The sequence below is a fragment of the Panulirus ornatus genome, chromosome 12, assembly GCF_036320965.1.
Source record: "Panulirus ornatus isolate Po-2019 chromosome 12, ASM3632096v1, whole genome shotgun sequence".
Lineage (NCBI taxonomy): Eukaryota > Metazoa > Arthropoda > Malacostraca > Decapoda > Palinuridae > Panulirus > Panulirus ornatus.
In genome coordinates, this window is record NC_092235.1 from 67069143 (window position 1) to 67093980 (window position 24838).

Below are 24838 nucleotides of genomic sequence, written 5' to 3' on the forward strand. Positions count from 1 at the left end.
TTTCTCACATACATTCTTCAAAGCAAACACCTGATCCACACATCCTCTACCACTTCTGAAACCACACTGCTCTTCCCCAATCTGATGCTCTGTACATGCCTTCACCCTCTCAATCAATACCCTCCCATATAATTTACCAGGAATACTCAACAAACTTATACCTCTGTAATTTGAGCACTCACTCTTATCCCCTTTGCCTTTGTACAATGGCACTATGCAGCATTCCGCCAATCCTCAGGCACCTCACCATGAGTCATACATACATTAAATAACCTTACCAACCAGTCAACAATAGAGTCACGCCCTTTTTTAATAAATTCCACTGCAAAACCATCCAAACCCGCTGCCTTGCCGGCTTTCATCTTCCGCAAAGCTTTTACTACCTCTTCTCTATTTACCAAATCATTTTTCCTAACCCTCTCACTTTGCACACCACCTCGACCAAAACACCCTATATCTGCCACTCTATCATCAAACACATTCAACAAACCTTCAAAATACTCACTCTATCTCCTTCTCACATCACCACTACTTGTTATCACCTCCCCATTTGCGCCCTTCACTGAAGTTCCCATTTGCTCCCTTGTCTTACGCACTTTATTTACCTCCTTCCAGAACATCTTTTTATTCTCCCTAAAATTTAATGATACTCTCTCACCCCAACTCTCATTTGCCCTTTTTTTCACCTCTTGCACCTTTCTCTTGACCACCTGTCTCTTTCTTTTATACGTCTCCCACTCAATTACATTTTTTCCCTGCAAAAATCGTCCAAATGCCTCTCTCTTCTCTTTCACTAATACTCTTACTTCTTCATCCCACCACTCACTACCCTTTCTAATCAACCCACCTCCCACTCTTCTCATGCCACAAGCATCTTTTGTGCAATCCATCACTGATTCCCTAAATACATCCCATTCCTCCCCCACTCCCCTTACTTCCATTGTTCTCACCTTTTTCCATATATTTATATATATATTTATTTATTTATTTTGCTTTGTCGCTGTCTCCCGCGTTTGCGAGGTAGCGCAAGGAAACAGACGAAAAAATGGCCCAACCCACCCCCATACACATGTATATACACACACATCCACACACGCAAAATATACATACCTATACATCTCAATGTATACATATATATACACATATATATATATATATATACTATGGAATGGAAGCAAAATAGCACTCATTTCAATAATATGGAAGGTAGGAAAAAGTAAATATTATAGATGAAAACAGAATTGTCCACTTTTATCTGTGATAGCTCTGTAATGGTAGCCCCTCCATAGGTATTACAAGACTAGATTTTCTTTCATTCTGTAAGGATAATAGTAACATCTGTAATGGTACAAAAACCTCAAATATATAGAGACTGGGGAAAAATTACTGTAGATGTTTAGATGCAAAGATGTATAGATATTCTGCTTGAACTGTGCTCATGGATTTTTGGGGATGGTATGTTGGATGTATATAAAGTAACTGAATGATTTCTCAATAGGATGAGACTCCTGTTCTTCCAGCACCTCGAATACTCTTTAGCACTTTAAGAGATAACCAAGTTATTAGCGAGGAAAGATCAGAGGGTACAGAAAAGGAAACTCAACCAGGTCAAAAAGATTTCATTGCAACTTTACAGTGTTTAAGGACTTGCTTAGAAGATTTAGCAGAGTCACTGTGCAGGTAAGATGGAATCACTGAATTATTCATAATCTGTGAGCGTAGGATTGATTCACACTTGCTACTTAAAGTATTAAGTTTTCCGTTAAATCCAAGTTTACAGCAGAGTTAGATCTACTGAGGTTTGATTTATGTCAATACCATGACAACTATCTATCATGCAAACTCTTCATGATACCAAGAATTGAAATTCTCCTAGTTGATTGGCTGTCACATAAATTATATATTTTCTTTACCTTGCTTGATTGGATATTTTTTTTTTTTTCTTTTTTTTGTCGCTGTCTCCCGCGTTTCCGAGGTAGCGCAAGGAAACAGACAAAAGAAATGGCCCAACCCACCCCCATACACAATGTATATACATACACGTCCACACACGCAAATATACATACCTATACATCTCAATGTACACATATATATACACACAGAGACACATAGATATATACCCATGCACACAATTCACACCGTCTGCCTTTATTCATTCCCATCGCCACCTCGCCACACATGGAATACCATCCCCCTCCCCCCTCATGTGTGCGAGGTAGCACTAGGAAAAGACAACAAAGGCCCAATTCATTCACACTCAGTCTCTAGCTGTCATGTAATAATGCCCGAAACCACAGCTCCCCTCCCATATCCAGGCCCCACAGAACTTTCCATGGTTTACCCCAGACGCTTCACATGCCCTGATTCAATCCACTGACAGCATGTCAACCCCGGTATACCACATTGATCCAATTCACTCTATTCCTTGCCCGCCTTTCACCCTCCTGCATGTTCAGGCCCCGATCACACAAAATCTTTTTCACTCCATCTTTCCACCTCCAATTTGGTCTCTCACTTCTCCTCGTTCCCTCCACCTCCGACACATATATCCTCTTGGTCAATCTTTCCTCACTCATTCTCTCCATGTGCCCAAACCATTTCAAAACACCCTCTTCTGCTCTCTCAACCACGCTCTTTTTATTTCCACACATCTCTCTTACCCTTACATTACTTACTCGATCAAACCACCTCACACCACACATTGTCCTCATACATCTCATTTCCAGCACATCCACCCTCCTGCGCACAACTCTATCCATAGCCCATGCCTCGCAACCATACAACATTGTTGGAACCACTATTCCTTCAAACATACCCATTTTTGCTTTCCGAGATAATGTTCTCGACTTCCACACATTCTTCAAGGCTCCCAGGATTTTCGCCCCCTCCCCCACCCTATGATCCACTTCCGCTTCCATGGTTCCATCCGCTGCCAGATCCACTCCCAGATATCTAAAACAGTTTACTTCCTCCAGTTTTTCTCCATTCAAACTTACCTCCCAATTGACTTGACCCTCAACCCTACTGTACCTAATAACCTTGCTCTTATTCACATTTGCTCTTATTCACATTTACTCTTAACTTTCTTCTTTCACACACTTTACTAAACTCAGTCACCAGCTTCTGCAGTTTCTCACATGAATCAGCCACCAGCGCTGTATCATCAGCGAACAACAACTGACTCACTTCCCAAGCTCTCTCATCCCCAACAGACTTCATACTTGCCCCTCTTTCCAAAACTCTTGCATTCACCTCCCTAACAACCCCATCCATAAACAAATTAAACAACCATGGAGACATCTCACACTCCTGCCGCAAACCTACATTCACTGAGAACCAATCACTTTCCTCTCTTCCTACACGTACACATGCCTTACATCCTTGATAAAAACTTTTCACTGCTTCTAACAACTTGCCTCCCACACCATATATTCTTAATACCTTCCACAGAGCATCTCTATCAACTCTATCATATGCCTTCTCCAGATCCATAATTGCTACATACAGATCCATTTGCTTTTCTAAGTATTTCTCACATACATTCTTCAAAGCAAACACCTGATCCACACATCCTCTACCACTTCTGAAACCACACTGCTCTTCCCCAATCTGATGCTCTGTACATGCCTTCACCCTCTCAATCAATACCCTCCCATATAATTCACCAGGAATACTCAACAAACTTTTTTTTTTTTTTTTTTTTTTTTTTTTTTTTTTTTTTTTATACTTTGTCGCTGTCTCCCGCGTTTGCGAGGTAGCGCAAGGAAACAGACGAAAGAAATGGCCCAACCCCCCCCCCCCATACACATGCACATACACACATCCAGACACGCAAATATACATACCTACACAGCTTTCCATGGTTTACCCCAGACGCTTCACATGCCTTGATTCAATCCACTGACAGCACGTCAACCCCTGTATACCACATGACTCCAATTCACTCTATTTCTTGCCCTCCTTTCACCCTCCTGCATGTTCAGGCCCCGATCACACAAAATCTTTTTCACTCCATCTTTCCACCTCCAATTTGGTCTCCCTCTTCTCCTCGTTCCCTCCACCTCCGACACATATATCCTCTTGGTCAATCTCTCCTCACTCATTCTCTCCATGTGCCCAAACCATTTCAAAACACCCTCTTCTGCTCTCTCGACCACGCTCTTTTTATTTCCACACATCTCTCTTACCCTTACGTTACTTACTCGATCAAACCACCTCACACCACACATTGTCCTCAAACATCTCATTTCCAGCACATCCATCCTCCTGCGCACATCTCTATCCATAGCCCACGCCTCGCAACCATACAGCATTGTTGGAACCACTATTCCCTCAAACATACCCATTTTTGCTTTCCGAGATAATGTTCTCGACTTCCACACATTTTTCAAGGCTCCCAAAATTTTCGCCCCCTCCCCCACCCTATGATCCACTTCCGCTTCCATGGTTCCATCCGCTGACAGATCCACTCCCAGATATCTAAAACACTTCACTTCCTCCAGTTTTTCTCCATTCAAACTCACCTCCCAATTGACTTGACCCTCACCCCTACTGTACCTAATAACCTTTGCTCAACAAACTTATACCTCTGTAATTTGAGCACTCACTCTTATCCCCTTTGCCTTTGTACAATGGCACTATGCACGCACTCCGCCAATCCTCAGGCACCTCACCATGAGTCATACATACATTAAATAACCTTGCCAACCAGTCAACAATACAGTCACCCCCTTTTTTAATAAATTCCACTGCAATACCATCCAAACCTGCTGCCTTGCCGGCTTTCATCTTCCGCAAAGCTTTTACTGTCTCTTCTCTGTTTACCAAATCATTTTCCCTAACCCTCTCACTTTGCACACCACCTCGACCAAAACACCCTATATCTGCCACTCTGTTATCAAATATATTTATTATTATTACAATTGATCAGTGTCTTCCGCAGGAACAGAGAATGGGGCCAGGTGAGGTTATTCCCTCAAAGGCTCAGTCCTCTGTTCTTAAGGCTACCTCGCTAACGCGGGAAATGGTGAATGGTATGAAGAATATATATATATATAAATGTGAATAAGAGCAAGGTTATTAGGTACAGTAGGGGTGAGGGTCAAGTCAATTGGGAGGTAAGTTTGAATGGAGAAAAACTGGAGGAAGTAAAGTGTTTTAGATATCTTGGAGTGGATCAGGCAGCGGATGGAACCATGGAAGCGAAAGTGAATCATAGGGTGGGGGAGGGGGTGAAAATCCTGGGAGCCTTGAAGAATGTTTGGAAGTCGAGAACATTATCTCGGAAAGCAAAAATAGGTATGTTTGAAGGAATAGTGGTTCCAACGATGTTGTATGGTTGCGAAGCATGAGCTATTGATAGAGTTGTGCGCAGGAGGGTGGATGTGCTGGAAATGAGATGTTTGAGGACAATATGTGGTGTGAGGTGGTTTGATCGAGTAAGTAATGTAAGGGTAAGAGAGATGTATGGAAATAAAAAGAGCGTGGTTGAGAGAGCAGAAGAGGGTGTTTTGAAATGGTTTGGTCACATGGAGAGAATGAGTGAGAAAAGATTGACCAAGAGGATATATGTGTCAGAGGTGGAGGGAACAAGGAGAAGTGGGAGATCAAATTGGAGGTGGAAAGATGGAGTGAAAAAGATTTTGAGTGATCGGGGCCTGAACATGCAGGAGGGTGAAAGGCGGGCAAGGAATAGAGTGAATTGGATCGATGTGGTATACCGGGGTTGACGTGCTGTCATTGGATTGAATCAAGGCATGTGAAGCGTCCGGGGTAAACCATGGAAAGCTGTGTAGGTATGTATATTTCCGTGTGTGGACGTGTGTATGTACATGTGTATGGGGGGGGTTGGGCCATTTCTTTCGTCTGTTTCCTTGCGCTACCTCGCAAACGCGGGAGACAGCGACAAAGTCTAAAAAAAAAAAAGAAAAAAAAAATATATATATATATATATATATATATATATATATTTTTTCTTTTTCTTTTAAACTATTCGCCATTTCCCGCGTTAGCGAGGTAGCATTAAGAACAGAGGACTGGGCCTTTGACTGGCCCAATTCTCTGTTCCTTCTTTTGGAAAATTAAAAAAAAAACGAGAGGGGAGGATTTCCAGCCCCCCGCTCCCTCCCCTTTTAGTCGCCTTCTACGACACGCAGGGAATACGTGGGAAGTATTCTTAATCCCCTATCCCCAGGGATAATATATATATATATATATATATTATATATATATATATATATATATATATATATATATATATATGTATATATATACATATAATGGAAGTAAGGGGAGTGGGGGAGGAATGGGATATATTTAGGGAAGCTGTGATGGATTGCGCAAAAGATGCTTGTGGCATGAGAAGAGTGGGAGGTGGGTTGATTAGAAAGGGTAGTGAGTGGTGGGATGAAGAAGTAAGATTATTAGTGAAAGAGAAGAGAGAGGCATTTGGACGATTTTTGCAGGGAAAAAATGCAATTGAGTGGGAGATGTATAAAAGAAAGAGACTGGAGGTCAAGAGAAAGGTGCAAAAGGTGAAAAAGAGGGCAAATGAGAGTTGGGGTGAGAGAGTATCATAAAATTTTAGGGAGAATAAAAAGATGTTCTGGAAGGAGGTAAATAAAGTGCGTAAGACAAGGGAGCAAATGGGAACTTCAGTGAAGGGCGCAAATGGGGAGGTGATAACAAGTAGTGGTGATGTGAGAAGGAGATGGAGTGAGTATTTTGAAGGTTTGTTGAATGTGTTTGATGATAGAGTGGCAGATATAGGGTGTTTTGGTCGAGGTGGTGTGCAAAGTGAGAGGGTTAGGGAAAATGATTTGGTAAACAGAGAAGAGGTGGTAAAAGCTTTGCGGAAGATGAAAGCTGGCAAGGCAGCAGGTTTGGATGGTATTGCAGTGGAATTTATTAAAAATGGGGGTGACTGTATTATTGACTGGTTGGTAAGGTTATTTAATGTATGTATGACTCATGGTGAGGTGCCTGAGGATTGGCGGAATGCGTGCATAGTGCCATTGTACAAAGGCAAAGGGGATAAGAGTGAGTGCTCAAATTACAGAGGTATAAGTTTGTTGAGTATTCCTGGTAAATTATATGGGAGGGTATTGATTGAGAGGGTGAAGGCATGTACAGAGCATCAGATTGGGAAAGAGCAGTGTGGTTTCAGAAGTGGTAGAGGATGTGTGGATCAGGTGTTTGCTTTGAAGAATGTATGTGAGAAATACTTAGAAAAGCAAATGGATTTGTATGTAGCATTTATGGATCTGGAGAAGGCATATGATAGAGTTGATAGAGATGCTCTGTGGAAGGTATTAAGAATATATGGTGTGGGAGGCAAGTTGTTAGAAGCAGTGAAAAGTTTTTATCGAGGATGTAAGGCATGTGTACGTGTAGGAAGAGAGGAAAGTGATTGGTTCTCAGTGAATGTAGGTTTGCGGCAGGGGTGTGTGATGTCTCCATGGTTGTTTAATTTGTTTATGGATGGGGTTGTTAGGGAGGTGAATGCAAGAGTTTTGGAAAGAGGGGCAAGTATGAAGTCTGTTGGGGATGAGAGAGCTTGGGAAGTGAGTCAGTTGCTGTTCGCTGATGATACAGCGCTGGTGGCTGATTCATGTGAGAAACTGCAGAAGCTGGTGACTGAGTTTGGTAAAGTGTGTGAAAGAAGAAAGTTAAGAGTAAATGTGAATAAGAGCAAGGTAATTAGGTACAGTAGGAGTGAGGGTCAAGTCAATTGGGAGGTAAGTTTGAATGGAGAAAAACTGGAGGAAGTAAAGTGTTTTAGATATCTGGGAGTGGATCTGGCAGCAGATGGAACCATGGAAGCGGAAGTGGATCATAGGGTGGGGGAGGGGGTGAAAATCCTGGGAGCCTTGAAGAATGTGTGGAAGTCGAGAACATTATCTCGGAAAGCAAAAATGGGTATGTTTGAAGGAATAGTGGTTCCAACAATGTTGTATGGTTGCAAGGCGTGGGCTGTGGATAGAGTTGTGTGCAGGAGGGTGGATGTGCTGGAAATGAGATGTTTGAGGACAGTGTGTGGTGTGAGGTGGTTTGATCGAGTAAGTAACGTAAGGGTAAGAGAGATGTGTGGAAATAAAAAGAGCGTGGTTGAGAGAGCAGAAGAGGGTGTTTTGAAATGGTTTGGGCACATGGAGAGAATGAGTGAGGAAAGATTGACCAAGAGGATATATGTGTCGGAGGTGGAGGGAACGAGGAGAAGTGGGAGACCAAATTGGAGGTGGAAAGATGGAGTGAAAAAGATTTTGTGTGATCGGGGCCTGAACATGCAGGAGGGTGAAAGGAGGGCAAGGAATAGAGTGAATTGGATCGATGTGGTATACCGGGGTTGACGTGCTGTCAGTGGATTGAATCAGGGCATGTGAAGCGTCTGGGGTAAACCATGGAAAGCTGTGTAGGTATGTATATTTGCATGTGTGGACGTATGTATATACATGTGTATGGGGGTGGGTTGGGACATTTCTTTCGTCTGTTTCCTTGTGCTACCTCGCTAACACGGGAGACAGCGACAAAGCAAGATAAATAATTAATAAATAGATTTTTTTTTTTTTTTTTTTTTTTTTTGCTTTGTCGCTGTCTCCCGCATTTGCGAGGTAGCGCAAGGAAACAGACGAAAGAATAGCCCAACCCACCCACATACACATGTATATACATACACGTTCACACACGCAAAAATACATACCTATACATCTCAACGTATACATATATATATATATATACACACAGACATATACATATATACGCATGTACATAATTCATACTGTCTGCCTTCATTCATTCCTATCGCCACCCTGCCACACATGAAATAACAACCCCCTCCTCCCATGTGTAAGCGAGGTAGTGCTAGGAAAAGACAACAAAGGCCACATTCGTTCACACTCAGTCTCTAGCTGTCATGTAATAATGCACCGAAACTACAGCTCCCTTTCCATATCCAGGCCCCACAAAACTTTCTATGGTTTACTCCAGACGCTTCACATGCCCTGATTCATTCCACTGACAGCACGTCAACCCTGGTATACCACATCGATCCAATTCACTGTATTCCTTGCCCTCCTTTCACCCTCCTGCATGTTCAGGCCCCGATCACACAAAATCTTTTTCACTCCATCTTTCCACCTCCAATTTGGTCTCCCACTTCTCCTCGTTCCCTCCACCTCCGACACATATATCCTCTTGGTCAATCTTTCCTCACTCATTCTCTCCATGTGCCCAAACCATTTCAAAACACCCTCTTCTGCTCTCTCAACCACGCTCTTTTTATTACCACACATCTCTCTTACCCTTACGTTACTTACTCGATCAAACCACCTCACACCACACATTGTCCTCAAACATCTCATTTCCAGCACATCCATCCTCCTGCACACAACTCTATCCATAGCCCACGCCTCGCAACCATACAACATTGTTGGAACCACTATTCCTTCAAACATACCCATTTTTGCTTTTGGAGATGATGTTCTCGACTTCCACACATTCTTCAAGGCTCCCAGGATTTTCGCCCCCTCCCCCACCCTATGATTCACTTCCGCTTCCATGGTTCCATCCGCTGCCAGATCCACTCCCAGATATCTAAAACACTTTACTTCCTCCAGTTTTTCTCCATTCAAACTTACCTCCCGATTGACTTGACCCTCAACCCTACTGTACCTAATAACCTTACTCTTATTCACATTTACTCTTAACTTTCTTCTTTCACACACTTTACCAAACTCAGTCACCACACGCAAATATACATACCTATACATCTCGATGTATACATATATATACACACACAGACATATACATATATACACATGTATATATTCATACTTGATTGCCTTCATCCATTCCTGTCACTACCCTGCCCCATAGGAAACAGTATCGCTACTCCCTGCTTCAGCAAGGAAAACAGACAAAAAAAGACCACATTTGTTCACACTTAGTCTCTGGTTGTAATGTGTAATGCACCAAAACCACAGCTCCCTATCCGCATCTACGCTCCACAAATCTTTCCATGGTTTATCCCAGATGCTTCAGTTGCCCCTGTTTAGTCCATTGACAGTGTGTTGACCCTGGTATACATAAGTATATTTAGAAATATTACTTAGATTCACAATAAAATGAGTGATGATGGCTAATGGCTGGCAAATGCATAGAGGATAATGGAGATTTTTTCTTTGACGATATTCTAGCTTTTTACCTGTCATCCTTTATCAAAGCCCTGTAGTGACCCATAGTTATAGGACAATATTAAGTGCATTTTGTGTAATTTCTTCAGCAGGTGCTGTGGGGTCACTGGGAACACCACCTGTGCAGGTTTCCCACCCTCTTATGTAATCCTGCTAAAATCACCCTCAAAATCACTTATTTCTTCACAATGCTCAAGTTATTTGTCTTCACTTTCATCTCAAAATGATTCTTGGCATAAGTGTTCTGTTCATCACTTAGGTCAGCCAGAAGTTTTCATATTTTTCACAGGGCCCCCATTTATGCACCACTTGCAGTTGGCAGTCATGCACTTACATTGTTGGTTGTAAAGCTGCTGAGGAGAGCAGAGTTTTTACCTTCACCTTGGCAAGCTGACTGGCTTGCACTGCTTAGGAATTAGCTTAGAGCCTCCTTTACAGATAAGCTTTCATACAGACTTTGCCTCATTGGTGACATTATTGGTTTTGCTATTGTTGATTTTGCCTTCTTGCAGAAGATGGCTGGGATTCCATCTGGTCTTAGAGCTGAGTTTCTTTTGAGCTGATCAATTGCTCTAATTATATCATCTTATGATATTCCAGTATCTTTTATTGTATTTTCATCATGTCAGTGAAGAAGTTAATTTTATTTCATGTATTTTGATCTGATAACCAGTTTGTATTGTTCTGTTACCATCCAGCATATTACCCAATGGTCATTTTCATACTTTTTACCTACCTTAAGGTGTCCAGTTTCAGATATCTTGTTTTTTACTTAATTTATATATTTGAGCAATAATTTTGGGTTCTTTTCCATTTTATAAAACTCTTCATTCTTTTATTTTCTCTTCTGTGGGATTTCATTATTTCTGCATTTGCATTCTTTATTTTATCTTCAGGCTTTTTTCACTTTTTGCAATTTTTTTCCATACTGTTTTATTCATCCACCTTTTTCTGTATCTTGGGATCCTTCATTTTGCTGTATCTACTGTTTTTTTGGAATTAGCCCACTGATTATTGGGTATTGTTATTTCCCATGAAGATCTTATTCCAATGTGTTTAAAACTTTTTCATTGATTGCTTTCTAGTCTGATTTATCTTTGTAAAAATTCATCTCTCAATCTTTTGTCATCCTTTGTTGCTTTATCCTGTTCACTCTCATTTATTTCCACACAAGTATTATGGATCAGTTCCTGTGATATTGTGATCTAATAGGTCTGTATTTTTAATTTTCATATCTGAAGTGTCAATTTTAAAGGTAAGATATTTTGTATTGTTTCCTCTTGTCAGTCTCTGGTTTACTTATACAAAGCTAAGAATGAAATCAAAGGATGGAGAGAAAGATAATATTTGAGTTATCAGGTCCTGAACATGGAGGAATGTATGAGGCATGCTCTGGGTAAAACAAGCCGGAATGATGGTAACAGAGGGCTGTGCACTGTCATTGGGCTGAACCAGGACTTATAAGGGGTCAGAATAAACCACAGAAAGGTCTATGGGGTTTGGCTGTGGATATGGGGCTCAGGTTCAGTACATTCTGCATTTAGCTAGGAGCAGATATGAACTAATGAGTACCTCTGATTCAAAAAACTGTGAACAAGCACAAATACAAACATACTGTAATTGTGGCTATTTCTGATGTGATGCAGAGCCTTAGACATAGAATCTCTCTCTTAAAACAAAAAAAAAAATCACACTTTACCTTTAGCTATTTTAAAATATTGTTTGACTGAGAATGCTCAGTCTGTCTTTAATTTTCTCCAGGGTGGTTTTGTAGATAAAGGAAGGGCAGAATTCCCCTTTTCAGTCTGAACTGCTATTCTCTCAGGCCTTATTTAACTTGTTTAATTCAGCCTCCTCTTTCCTCCATTTCATTCTGGAAAGTTTACTCAGTCTCTGGAGATTGTAATGTGTTTTGTGAATCCTGTCTCTTACTGTTAGAGGATACTTAAACTGGAATTCTTTGGGAGATTCTTGGGGCATGCCTGAGAACAATTTTCCACTACATGTTGAGATTCTTTATACAATCTCTGATATCTAAGCAAAAGTCAAATGACAGACTTTGTCTCCTCTTGTTAAAAGAGAGCAGTTATTGTATGACACCTTTTTCCCCATTAGGACATTTAGTAGGTTCTTAACGTTCTGTCATCTGCAACTGTCAGTATGAAGGTAACTGTTATTATAAACTTTGTCCCTGTATTTTCCCCCAAATTAGGAAGCTTTTAGCATCCAAAGTTTGGTGCACAGACCTAACAGTTCAAGGTAATACCATTTAGTTTATGTACGGGCCCAGAAATTCCCAAAGTAATTCCAGCCAGGCTCCCAAAAAACAGACATCATCCACCAGAGTGATAGTTCTGGCATACCTTTACAATGTTTTGGCAACTCTGTCTTCAAAGGAGAAAGATGCCAAACAAGGGTTTCAAGTCCTAAACACACCTTAAACTGTATTTGCTCAACCTGGGTTTTACACTGGAGCGCATGATGTGGGGAAGTTGACCTCTACTTTAGCAGTCTGCAGAAACCTTTTGTTGGTAAATTTCAACAAAAAAGGGATTTTGTCAATCATTTACCACCTTTGTCAGATACTACCTTGGCTTAGATGTGGATATATCCTTTAATGCTTTTGGAATTCCTTCTTTCAGGAGGGAGATTCTAGACTAGCCCTAAATCACAATTGAAGATACTTGTATATACCTTCAGGTTTAGTCTTCTCTTCTGAGAGTTTTTAAAACCTAACTTCATGTGGATATATTTTCATGCTCATGGGACAGACCACAGAGGAGAGAAATAGACGTTTTGAGGAATTGGAAAGCGTTTTCTTTATATGGTGTCCTGCAAGCATTTAATCCTTGGTCTCTTTGCCCTGCCCTGTCCTTCTTCCTCAGAAAACCTATCTCTGCATCAGTAGCGACCACTTTTGGGTTGATGCATACAGTCCATGAATTATGAGCTCTGACCAGCATTGAGCATTGAAGTTGATAACATCATGTCTGTGGCAGTCTCTGATTAGCCAAGCTGCAGATGTCTACTGCAGTTTCAGGGATGGTGGTGGGTGGAGAAAGCCAGAGGGTTAGAAGGTGCTAACCCAAATATTTATAGAATATATTCAAAAGAATATATCATGCTCATGGGACACTACTTTGTAGAAAGTTTACCAGTTTTTCAAAACCTGAATTTTTTTGTCCCAGAAGTACATCTTCAACTGATTACATACTTTAATTCCTGTAGTTCTTTTTCCAGTTAGACTATGCTTGTTTGTCAGAGATAATCATGCTCCTTAATCTTGTCTTGCCTTAGAAGAGAAATGGTTTCTCAGTCACCTGATTTGTTTCTTAAGGAATGAATGATAGTCTAGTCCAGGCATCAGCATCCTAAGAACTTATTTGTCTTGTTTTTTTCCACCCAAGATGCCCAAACTCAACATTATCACCTTTACTTAGTTGGAAGAATAATCCTTTTCATGCTTTGCACCTTCTCAATATGATAATTCTGTTCTTATCTTGCCCCTTCTCATATGATAATTCTCTTCACATCTTGCCCCTTCTCATGTGATAATTCTGTTCATACCTTGCCCTTTCTCATTTATATTTTTGTACTACTACTGCATTTATCTAGCTTTGTAGCTCTCAGCCTTCCTTTCACAGATTTGCAGGTTTTACATGAAATTTGTTTGTTTGCGATGTGTAGCCACTCTTCAATACATGTATTAAGTTCAGTACTTATATTGATGTATAAATGATTTGATAAAAGAGCTAATGGTCCATGACTGCTGTTTCCTATACATTTTGTGTAGCATCCAGTCAGTCAAGGATTGATCTTTATGATACCTCCTTCCCTTGAACAGTGAAACAGTGGAACTCTCTTCATTTTTTTCATCTTCTCTTCCTATAACCTTTCTTCCTTAAAAGTTAGGCCTGCAAACACATAAGGAGGTCTGATTCATTTCTTAATTCATTTTCATTGTCCTTTTACCCTGAATGGTCATGATTGGGGCATGTTTTGCTGTTGCCATATCAGTCACTATAAAAAAAAAAGTAGTATGAGTTTCATATAGCACAACTAGGTACTTGTATTTTGATTGTACAGTAAAATGTTCTACTTACAGGCTGTCTGCTGTTGTCGGGAATTTATGGAATTTAACATAGCAAAAGTTAGACAACATATGATACTAAGAACATTCAAAACACTTTGGTATGTATGTATGTGATGATTAGCTTTTTTAGTATACCTTTGCTGTTGTTATGCAGATAACTTTCATATGTCAAAATGATGGTTATAACTTATGGAAGGATATAGAATTTATTTTTTGAGACTAGATAAAGTCTGCTTTTACAAACCTTACATTTGTTCTTGTAGTCATACTTTGTATGCTAGTGACAGGAAGAGGAAAAAAAGGATATTGATCCTTTTTAGTAAATATATGACGGTACATAGATTTCCTTGTTATTCATTTGCATGACCTGTGTTTCTGATTTTGCTGTAATTGAATTTATATGCACTTACAGTAGAACTGGAAATCCAGTATGATTGACAGTATCTTGTATGTTTAAATAATGTAAACAGTTTTTATGCTTTTTGTTAATTTGTCAGTCTTTTTGCATTATTTCCTTATTTCAGAAGATTGTTTATATAACATTAATGTATGTCATTTATTGTTTATTTCCCTTTTAAAAGATATACATTATATTCAGAAACCAGATTTCATATACGTGTGTTGGAGGCATAAACTGTCAGGAATTTTCTACAAAATATACGTGTTTAACATAGTTTTGGATCTAATTAGAGGTCTCCATTCTCTTTTTGCTTGTGTTCTACAGAAGAGATTTGTTTTCCTAAGCTTTCCTCTCAGCTTGACACAGTTTCTCAAGACATAGGATACATGAAAATTTTTTGATGAGATATTTGGAAAGCAGAGGAAAGAACAGTGCCTTCTGTGCTATTACCATTTTACTTATTAGAAGTAAATGTTCAAATGACAGAGGTATAAGTTGAGCGTTTCCAGTAAGTTGTACAGGAGAGTTATATTTCAATGGTTGGTGCCAGGCACAGAGAATCAGGTTGGGGAAGAGCAATGTGGTTTCAAAAGTGATAGAGGATACTTGAAGAATATTTATGAGAAGTACTCAGAGAAATGAATGACCTTATATTTAGCATTTATGGATGTAGAGAAAGTGTATGATAGAGCTGATAGAGATGTTTTGTGGAAGTTGTTAAAAATATATGGTGTAAGAGGAAAGTTACTAGAAGCAGTGAAGAGTTATTATCAAGTGAGTAAAGCATGTGTGTAAGTAGGAAGAGAAAAAGGTGAGTGAATCAAGGTGAAGGTGGTTATGTTGCAGAGGTGATGCCACCATGGCTGTTTAATTTGTTTATGAATGGGTTGGTGAGACAGATGAATGCCTGGGTTTTAAAGAGAAGGGCAGGTCTTCAGTCTCTTGATAGAGTCAATGACTTTTTGCTGATGACATGCTTGGATGGCAGATTTGAGTGAGAAATCACATAATCTGGTTTCTGTTTTGGGAGTGTGTGTGAAAGGATGAAGTTGAGAGTTGTAAATTAAAAAGGTAATTGTGCTCAGCATTGGAGAGAGATAGGTTAGTTGGAGTGTGTGGTTTCATAGAGAGAACTTAAAAGAAGTAATTTTAGATACCTAGAATTAGGAGCAGAAATGAACCTATGGTGGGTGATTAAGGTTTTGTGCACTGAGGAATATGCAGAGTTCATTGTCTGAGGGCAAAGATGGGTATGTTGGATTGTGCAGTAGTTCTTAGTGTTCAATGGATTCAAAGTTCTGGCCCAAGATTAAAAAGTATGGAATAGGGTGAATATGTTAGAAATTAAATTATTAAGGACAACATATAGTGTGAGGAAGAATGTCCAAGTAAGAAATTGTAGTTGTAGTAGAGAGTTTTAGTAGTAAATGGCACCTGGAGAGAGTATGTAAAAATGGTGTATTAGTATGGAGAGAATGAGTGAGGAAAGGCTGACTAAGTGAGTATACATGTTAGAAGTGGAGGGAACAAGAAAAAGGGGACCAGAGGAAGAGGTCAAAGGAGGGAATGAAAGATACTTTGAGAGATCAGGGCCTGATCATATAGAAGAGTGCGATGGTTGCTCAGGGTGGAGCAGATTGGAGCAATGAGGTATACTAGAGCAAAAATGTTGCCATTTGGCTGGACCAGGGTATGTAAAGTATGAGGGGGAACCATGGATGGGTTTGTGGGGCCTGGTTGTGGATGGGGGCTTTGATTTCAATGCATTGCAAGTGTGAATATGGCCATTCTTCATCTGTTCCTTGTGCTAACTTGTAAATGCAGGAAATGGTGAATATAAAAAAGAATATAAAGATCATATAGAGTGTAGTGAAATAATCACTGAATGAAAAAATCATGGCCATTTCAAAACAAAAATTTGGGTAGGTATGGCAGCAAGCCTTATTTGCAAAGTAAGCACACTAACAACATAAAACATGCTGCTTTTGAAGTGACTATGTATTTCATCTTTTATTTCAGAAAGGTTTAGTTGCTTATTAAATTTACTTTCTTCAGACTATATTAAAAGAGTATTGTTAATTAGATATGTCTAGATTACATAATATTAGACAAATATATTTCCAAATTTTGTTTCTGAGGTTTCACTGGTATAAAAGTGCTTGGGTTTGACATTTCGTAGAAAGTAACCATGAAAGTTAGTCTTAAAGTCTTTTTTTGCTTCATCATTTTTTTTCAGTTGAATTATGACACCAATAATCAGTCTAGAATTTTTTGTACTATGAAAAGTAGATAATGCATTGACATAGTAACATTAAAAAAACATTGATTTTCAAGGTTTTGTCATAACAAAAATACTCTACAGCCAGTTATATTGTATTTAGAATATTGTGTGGTACATTATTTGATTTGGTTTGATATCAGAAATATTAAATAATTCTTTTTGTTCTTTCAAATAAATCTACAAAAAAGTATTCATTTATTTGATGAACATGTTAATACAAACATGTATCACTATGCACTATCATATTACTACCTTGGTGGACTTCTTGGACATTGCAAGTGCAGGATCATACCTGACAGGTTGATACTCAAGTTTAGGTTGATACTCAAGTTTACCATGATGGATAAAGGCTAATTTATTCACTCTGTGGCATTCATAGTCCATGTTTTATTAATATAGGCTATATTAAATTTTTTTTTTTTTTTTTATTATACTTTGTCGCTGTCTCCCGCGTTTGCGAGGTAGCGCAAGGAAACAGACGAAAGAAATGGCCCAACCCCCCCCCCCCTACACATGTATATACATATGTCCACACACGCAAATATACATACCTACACAGCTTTCCATGGTTTACCCCAGACGCTTCACATGCCTTGATTCAATCCACTGACAGCACGTCAACCCCGGTGTACCACATCGCTCCAATTCACTCTATTCCTTGCCCTCCTTTCACCCTCCTGCATGTTCAGGCCCCGATCACACAAAATCTTTTTCACTCCATCTTTCCACCTCCAATTTGGTCTCCCTCTTCTCCTCGTTCCCTCCACCTCCGACACATATATCCTCTTGGTCAATCTTTCCTCACTCATTCTCTCCATGTGCCCAAACCACTTCAAAACACCCTCTTCTGCTCTCTCAACCATGCTCTTTTTATTTCCACACATCTCTCTTACCCTTACGTTACTCACTCGATCAAACCACCTCACACCACACATTGTCCTCAAACATCTCATTTCCAGCACATCCATCCTCCTGCGCACAACTCTATCCATAGCCCATGCCTCGCAACCATACAACATTGTTGGAACCACTATTCCTTCAAACATACCCATTTTTGCTTTCCGAGATAATGTTCTCGACTTCCACACATTCTTCAAGGCCCCCAGAATTTTCGCCCCCTCCCCCACCCTATGATCCACTTCCGCTTCCATGGTTCCATCCGCTGCCAGATCCACTCCCAGATATCTAAAACACTTCACTTCCTCCAGTTTTTCTCCATTCAAACTCACCTCCCAATTGACTTGACCCTCAACCCTACTGTACCTAATAACCTTGCTCTTATTCACATTTACTCTTAACTTTCTTCTTTCACACACTTTACCAAACTCAGTCACCAGCTTCTGCAGTTTCTCACATGAATCAGCCACCAGCGCTGTATCATCAGCGAACAACAACTGACTCACTTCCCAAGCTCTCTCATCCCCAACAGACTTCATACTTGCCCCTCTTTCCAAAACTCTTGCATTTACCTCCCTAACAACCCCATCCATAAACAAATTAAACAACCATGGAGACATCACACACCCCTGCCGCAAACCTACATTCACTGAGAACCAATCACTTTCCTGTCTTCCTACACGTACACATGCCTTACATCCTCGATAAAAACTTTTCACTGCTTCTAACAACTTTCCTCCCACACCATATATTCTTAATACCTTCCACAGAGCATCTCTATCAACTCTATCATATGCCTTCTCCAGATCCATAAATGCTACATACAAATCCATATATTAAATATGAATGTATATAATGTTATCACATCAAATGGTCAAAAGAATCAACCATGATGAGAAACTGTGGTAACTCTAAAGTAATTTTTTCATTTCTCTAGTTTTTTCATGTTTACATAACCCTCAAATTCTCCAAACATTTAGATACCCTTGGTTTAAATCTCCCCATCACCCTGTTTACAAATCTACTACTGTCTCTGTCCCAATTTTTTTTTCTTTTTTTGGCATGGAAGAAAACCCAGATTGAGTCTAGTCCATAAGAGGAAAGAAGTAAAAGGAAAAGTTATTAATTATTTTTTGAGGAACTAGAAAACCTGCTTTTGAAAAAATATGCAAATCATAGCTGTTAGAAAAAAAAACGTGGTTTGTAATGAGAGAAATGATGGTACAAAAGTTTGAAGCTGGAAACCAAAACAAGGATAGGTACATTCTGCATGTTGGGTAAAGATACTCTACCCATCTGTATCTCTGATGCCCACTCCCTTCGGAACTCCTTCAAGGGGGAGGCCCCAACAAAAGAGTCTCCTTAACTAGTGAACTAGTGCAGCTTCTTAGCCTATAGTGCCTCATCCTGAACAGGCCAGTGGCAAAGGACATCTCTAGCACAATGTTTTCAGAGGCTCCTTCATAATGAAAAAGAAAGATCAGCATGTCTTGACGTGGAAAATTTTACATAGTTTAGGGCATTATAGGATTTATTCATTTTCTTTGGTGAATGTTTCTATTGGTGGTAAATGATCCATGTGCAGTAGTGCACTGGAACCATCCTCTTCATACATCAAGTTATTATGCACTAAAACACACGCACCAATTTCTAGGTAAAAAAATGATTCAAATTGAGTGCCAACTTGAAGCCTCAAAGTGTATGCCCCTTTAATTCCCCAAGACTGTTGTTAGTGGCAAAATTTTATTGTTTTTGTTTAGATATGAGATTCATTTGAAGTGTTACATCGATGTGGATTGTTTTCTTTTCATCTGATTGGAATATTTTTTCTGATACCTTTTCCCTCCTGGAACTCCCACCAAGGAAGTGGCCAAGGAAAAGCAGTCTACCTATCCTTGTCCTGACATGCCTCCCTTGCATACATCATTCCATGCATTCTTCCCGCATTTCTCTCTCCCTCTCCAGTACTCTTTCACTCTTTCCCCATGCAGAGGTGGGCTTTCTCTTTAATTGCACTATCATATGCTCTGCTTGTAAATTCCCCATGCCCAGACCACCTTAAAGTATTATGTGTCACCCAGTCTCAATTCCACAGTTCATTCCCTGCAATAACACATTTCTCATACACCTTTTCATTACTTTCATCATTTCATCTAGTCATACCAAATGTTCCTCTCAAAGAAATAATTTCCACAGCTTGGGTTTTTGACCTCTGTGACATTCCATGTGCATGTTTTGGCTGCATAGGTCAGGGTTTGGAGGACTTTGCTGTCCCTTAATCCTTTCTTCACTTCCATTTTAACACCTCTTCCCTTCATTATTATATTAAGGGAATCAGTGGTTCTGTCATGTACTACTGTCTCCCTTATATATCCTTTCATATCACCAACCTTATCCAAGATAATACCTAAATACTTAAATTCTGTCACTTTTTTCAGTCTTTCTACCCCCATATCTGTAACACAGTTTATTACACTTTCCTCTCTCACCCTGTAGGGCTTTGCAAAACCTATACCTGCAGTCTGATTCCTTTCAAACTCACATTTACAACTTTCTGCAACTTCTTTTCACTTTTAGAAAAAAAAAAAATGCTGTTTTTTGTTGTATATGTTCTGCTGAGGAAGTATATCAAAAGAAATTAAACTGTAATGTTAAAATGAAAGGGTTATGGTATTACATAATCAAAGATTACAACCATAACCTATGACGTGTTAGGAACAGCAGTTGCAAAATGCTAGTTTTTAATGATTTATAGTATTTTTAGCTCAGTTTTCTTAAAATTGGAACCATACCTATTGCAGGTTATTATTGTCAGTAAGATAATCAAGTTGAATCATTTTAAAGGTGAGTCCCATAATAGTTCTAATTCATTACTTGATGCTCTGTTGTTTGGTATTAGATTTGCCTGTACCATACGGTTATCGATAATGGTTGGATAGGTAATAGTCTTACGCGGATGATATATTGTCTTTCCTTTTGAATTAGATAGGTGACTCAATTTGCTACACTGTCTTTCTAGGTTAAGACTGGGATATCCTGGTGAGTGAGCCATCTGGATTTTTTTTAGACCTGTTGGGGACTGGTTGTATATTTTTATTGTCGTCTTGCAGATAGACTGGAGTTTTCACTTGGTATAGACAAGAGGAGGACAGGATCCAAAGAGAAATTATATGTAGTCATAGCATCTGATCAAGTTCTTTGAGAGTATAAACTGAGAATGTCACTTTTGTAACAGGAGTATAGACTGGTGTTGTAGAAGGTTCTTTAATATCATCAATGAAGTATTCCGAATAAGGGCACCATTGAATGCAAAGGAAGGAAGATGACCGAAAAAAGGATTTAGACATGGTTCAGCTGAAATGCCAAAAAGAGAGAGCTCAGAGATGTGCCATAGATTAGTTAAAGATGACACTAGCCAGCTAAAACATTGATCCTAGTGTAGTGGAACTCCATAAATGACAATCCATGTCCTATATGTTTCAAAATACTTTGTGTTTTCTATTCATTGTTACTATCATGACTGTGGCAGAGCAGTAATATTGACAAGTCATTTTTTGGCTAGCCAACCTTAACTGAGAAACTAGCATACAAGCAGATTTACAAACAGTCCAAATTCAGCCTTACCATTTGAAAAGTTTTCTTGGGTAAGCCTTCACTGGTATCTTTAGTCTTTGCAGGTTATGAAGAGGTGCATATGCCCTTTGTGTCTCCTCTTTCTGGGTGAAGAAATTAGTTTTTCCAACAAAAACTTTTTCCTTATGTAAAAGGACTTGAGGAATATATGCCTATTGAAAACAAGATTGACTACATAGATGTGGAGGAAGTTCCTATCAAATCATAATGCCAGACTGCAATCATAGCTATAGCCAAGATGTGATTTTTTAAAAACAATAAAACGAAGGAATGAGAAGTGGGAGACCAAATTGGAGGTGGAAGGATGGAGCGAAAAAGATTTTGAGCAATCGGGGCCTGAACATACAGGAGGGTGAAAGGCGTGCAAGGAATAGAGTGAATTGGAACGATGTGGTATACCAGGGTTGACGTGATGTCAATGGATTGAACGATTGAACCAGGGTATGTGAAGAGTCTTGGGTAAACCACGGAAAGTTTTGTTGGGTCTGGATGTGGAAAGGGAGCTGTAGTTTCGATGCATTACACAAGACAGCTAGAGAGTGTGAACGAATGTGGCCTTTTTTGTTTTTTCCTAGTGCTACCTCGCATGCCGGGGGGGGGGGATGCTATTTCATTTGTGGCAGGGTGACAATGGGAATGGATGAAGGCAGCAAGTACAAATATGTACATGTGTATATATGTATATGTCTATGTATTTACATGTCTGCATATGCTGAAATGTATACGTATGTATATGGGCATTTCTGTGTATACATGTGTATGTGGGTGGGTTGGGTCATTCTTTCATCTGTTTCCTTGCGCTACCTCACTAACGTGGGAGACGGCAATTAAGTAAAGTGAATGAATAGATTTTTTTTTTTTTTCTTTGTCGCTGTCTCCCGCGTTTGCGAGGTAGCGCAAGGAAACAGACGAAAGAAATGGCCCAACCCACCCCCATACACATGCCTTGATTCAATCCACTGACAGCACGTCAACCCCGGTATACCACATCGCTCCAATTCACTCTATTCTTTGCCCTCCTTTCACCCTCCTGCATGTTCAGGCCCCGATGACACAAAATCTTTTTCACTCCATCTTTCCACCTCCAATTTGGTCTCCCTCTTCTCCTCGTTCCCTCCACCTCCGACACATATATCCTCTTGGTCAATCTTTCCTCACTCATTCTCTCCATGTGACCAAACCATTTCAAAACACCCTCTTCTGCTCTCTCAACCACGCTCTTTTTATTTCCACACATCTCTCTTACCCTTACGTTACTTACTCGATCAAACCACCTCACACCACACATTGTCCTCAAACATCTCATTTCCAGCACATCCATCCTCCTGCGCACAACTCTATCCATAGCCCACGCCTCGCAACCATACAACATTGTTGGAACCACTATTCCTTCAAACATACCCATTTTTGCTTTTGGAGATAATGTTCTCGATTTCCACACTTTCTTCAAGGCTCCCAGAATTTTTGCCCCCTCCCCCACCCTATGATCCACTTCCGCTTCCATAGTTCCATCCGCTGCCAGATCCACTCCCAGATATCTAAAACACTTCACTTCCTTCAGTTTTTCTCCATTCAAACTCACCTCCCAATTGACTTGACCCTCAACCCTACTGTACCTAATAACCTTGCTCTTATTCACATTTACTCTTAACTTTCTTCTTTCACACACTTTACCAAACTCAGTCACCAGCTTCTGCAGTTTCTCACATGAATCAGCCACCAGTGCTGTATCATCAGCGAACAACAACTGACTCACTTCCCAAGCTCTCTCATCCCCAACAGACTTCATACTTGCCCCTCTTTCCAAAACTCTTGCATTCACCTCCCTAACAACCCCATCCATAAACAAATTAAACAACCATGGAGACATCACACACCCCTGCCGCAAACCTACATTCACTGAGAACCAATCACTTTCCTCTCTTCCTACACGTACACATGCCTTACATCCTCGATAAAAACTTTTCACTGCTTCTAACAACTTGCCTCCCACACCACATATTCTTAATACCTTCCACAGAGCATCTCTATCAACTCTATCATATGCCTTCTCCAGATCCATAAATGCTATATACAAATCCATTTGCTTTTCTAAGTATTTCTCACATACATTCTTCAAAGCAAACACCTGATCCACACATCCTCTACCACTTCTGAAACCACACTGCTCTTCCCCAATCTGATGCTCTGTACATGCCTTCACCCTCTCAATCAATACCCTCCCATATAATTTGCCAGGAATACTCAACAAACTTATACCTCTGTAATTTGAGCACTCACTCTTATCCCCTTTGCCTTTGTACAATGGCACTATGCATGCATTCCGCCAATCCTCAGGCACCTCACCATGAGTCATACACACATTAAATAACCTTACCAACCAGTCAACAATACAGTCACCCCCTTTTTTAATAAATTCCACTGCAATACCATCCAAACCTGCCTAGTGTTCTGTTGAGATGATTTTTACAACAATAAATCATAAATTCATGAAGTCCAGCTAAGTGTTTTGTTGAGATAACCATTACTAGGAAAGAAACCCCAAGGAAGGCACCTCAAAGCATTGAGCTAATTGAAAACTGAAAACTCGTATTCACAAAATTGGTGATAATGGTTGCTCTTTTACATTATGTGCTACTTGTAACTAAACTGTTGAATAGAGATTATCATTTAAACATTTGGACTTCTATTAAGGATGTGCAGTAATGAGGCCATTTGAAATATTAACCCTTACATTCCTCCTTATTCACTGTGAGAGATTATGGTGCACTGATCTTCCATCGGAGAGGGATTTTATTGAGATCTGTACAATCAGTATGAGAAAGATACAGCAATCCATTGGAGGTTATGGCAAGTTTCCCAGTCACATACAGAGAAAGTCCAAGAGATAAGGCTCCACAAGTGTAGAACACCCCTATCCTGTACAAACAAGTAATCACATGAACAGAGGAATATTTTGGCGTATCCACTAACTGCCATCAAAAGACCCCCCCACACAAACACACACACACACATAGGCTATGGTGTGTTTTTGTGCATACATACATACATACATACATACATTGATGGGGCAGCAAGAGTGTAAAACTTTCTTCCTGTAAAACACAATTAGTAATCATACGCATACACACACACACACACACAAACGCCGTTCTCGGATGTCCATCCATCCAAAGTTTGTGGTATCTCTTCAGTCAGTGCAGAGAAGAGGGTGACAGGTGCACACTTCGTTCTCAAAGTTGAAGTCTTGGATGTCCTTATAACCAGTGTTAGAAAAGATAGGTTATAGAATGATGTACATTGTTTGTGATTGGAAGACTGGTGCCTTTGTCCATTAGGGAGAG

General features: G+C 39.8%; 1 long non-coding RNA gene across 1 annotated transcript; it reads left to right on the plus strand.

Annotated features, from left to right (window-relative positions):
• The first annotated feature begins 1355 nt into the window (after positions 1 to 1355).
• Positions 1356 to 17154, plus strand: LOC139752163 (uncharacterized). The gene is made up of 2 exons (XR_011713490.1): positions 1356 to 1680; positions 14296 to 17154. It is a non-coding gene; the product is annotated as an uncharacterized lncRNA (long non-coding RNA).
• Positions 17155 to 24838: the final 7684 nt, after the last annotated feature.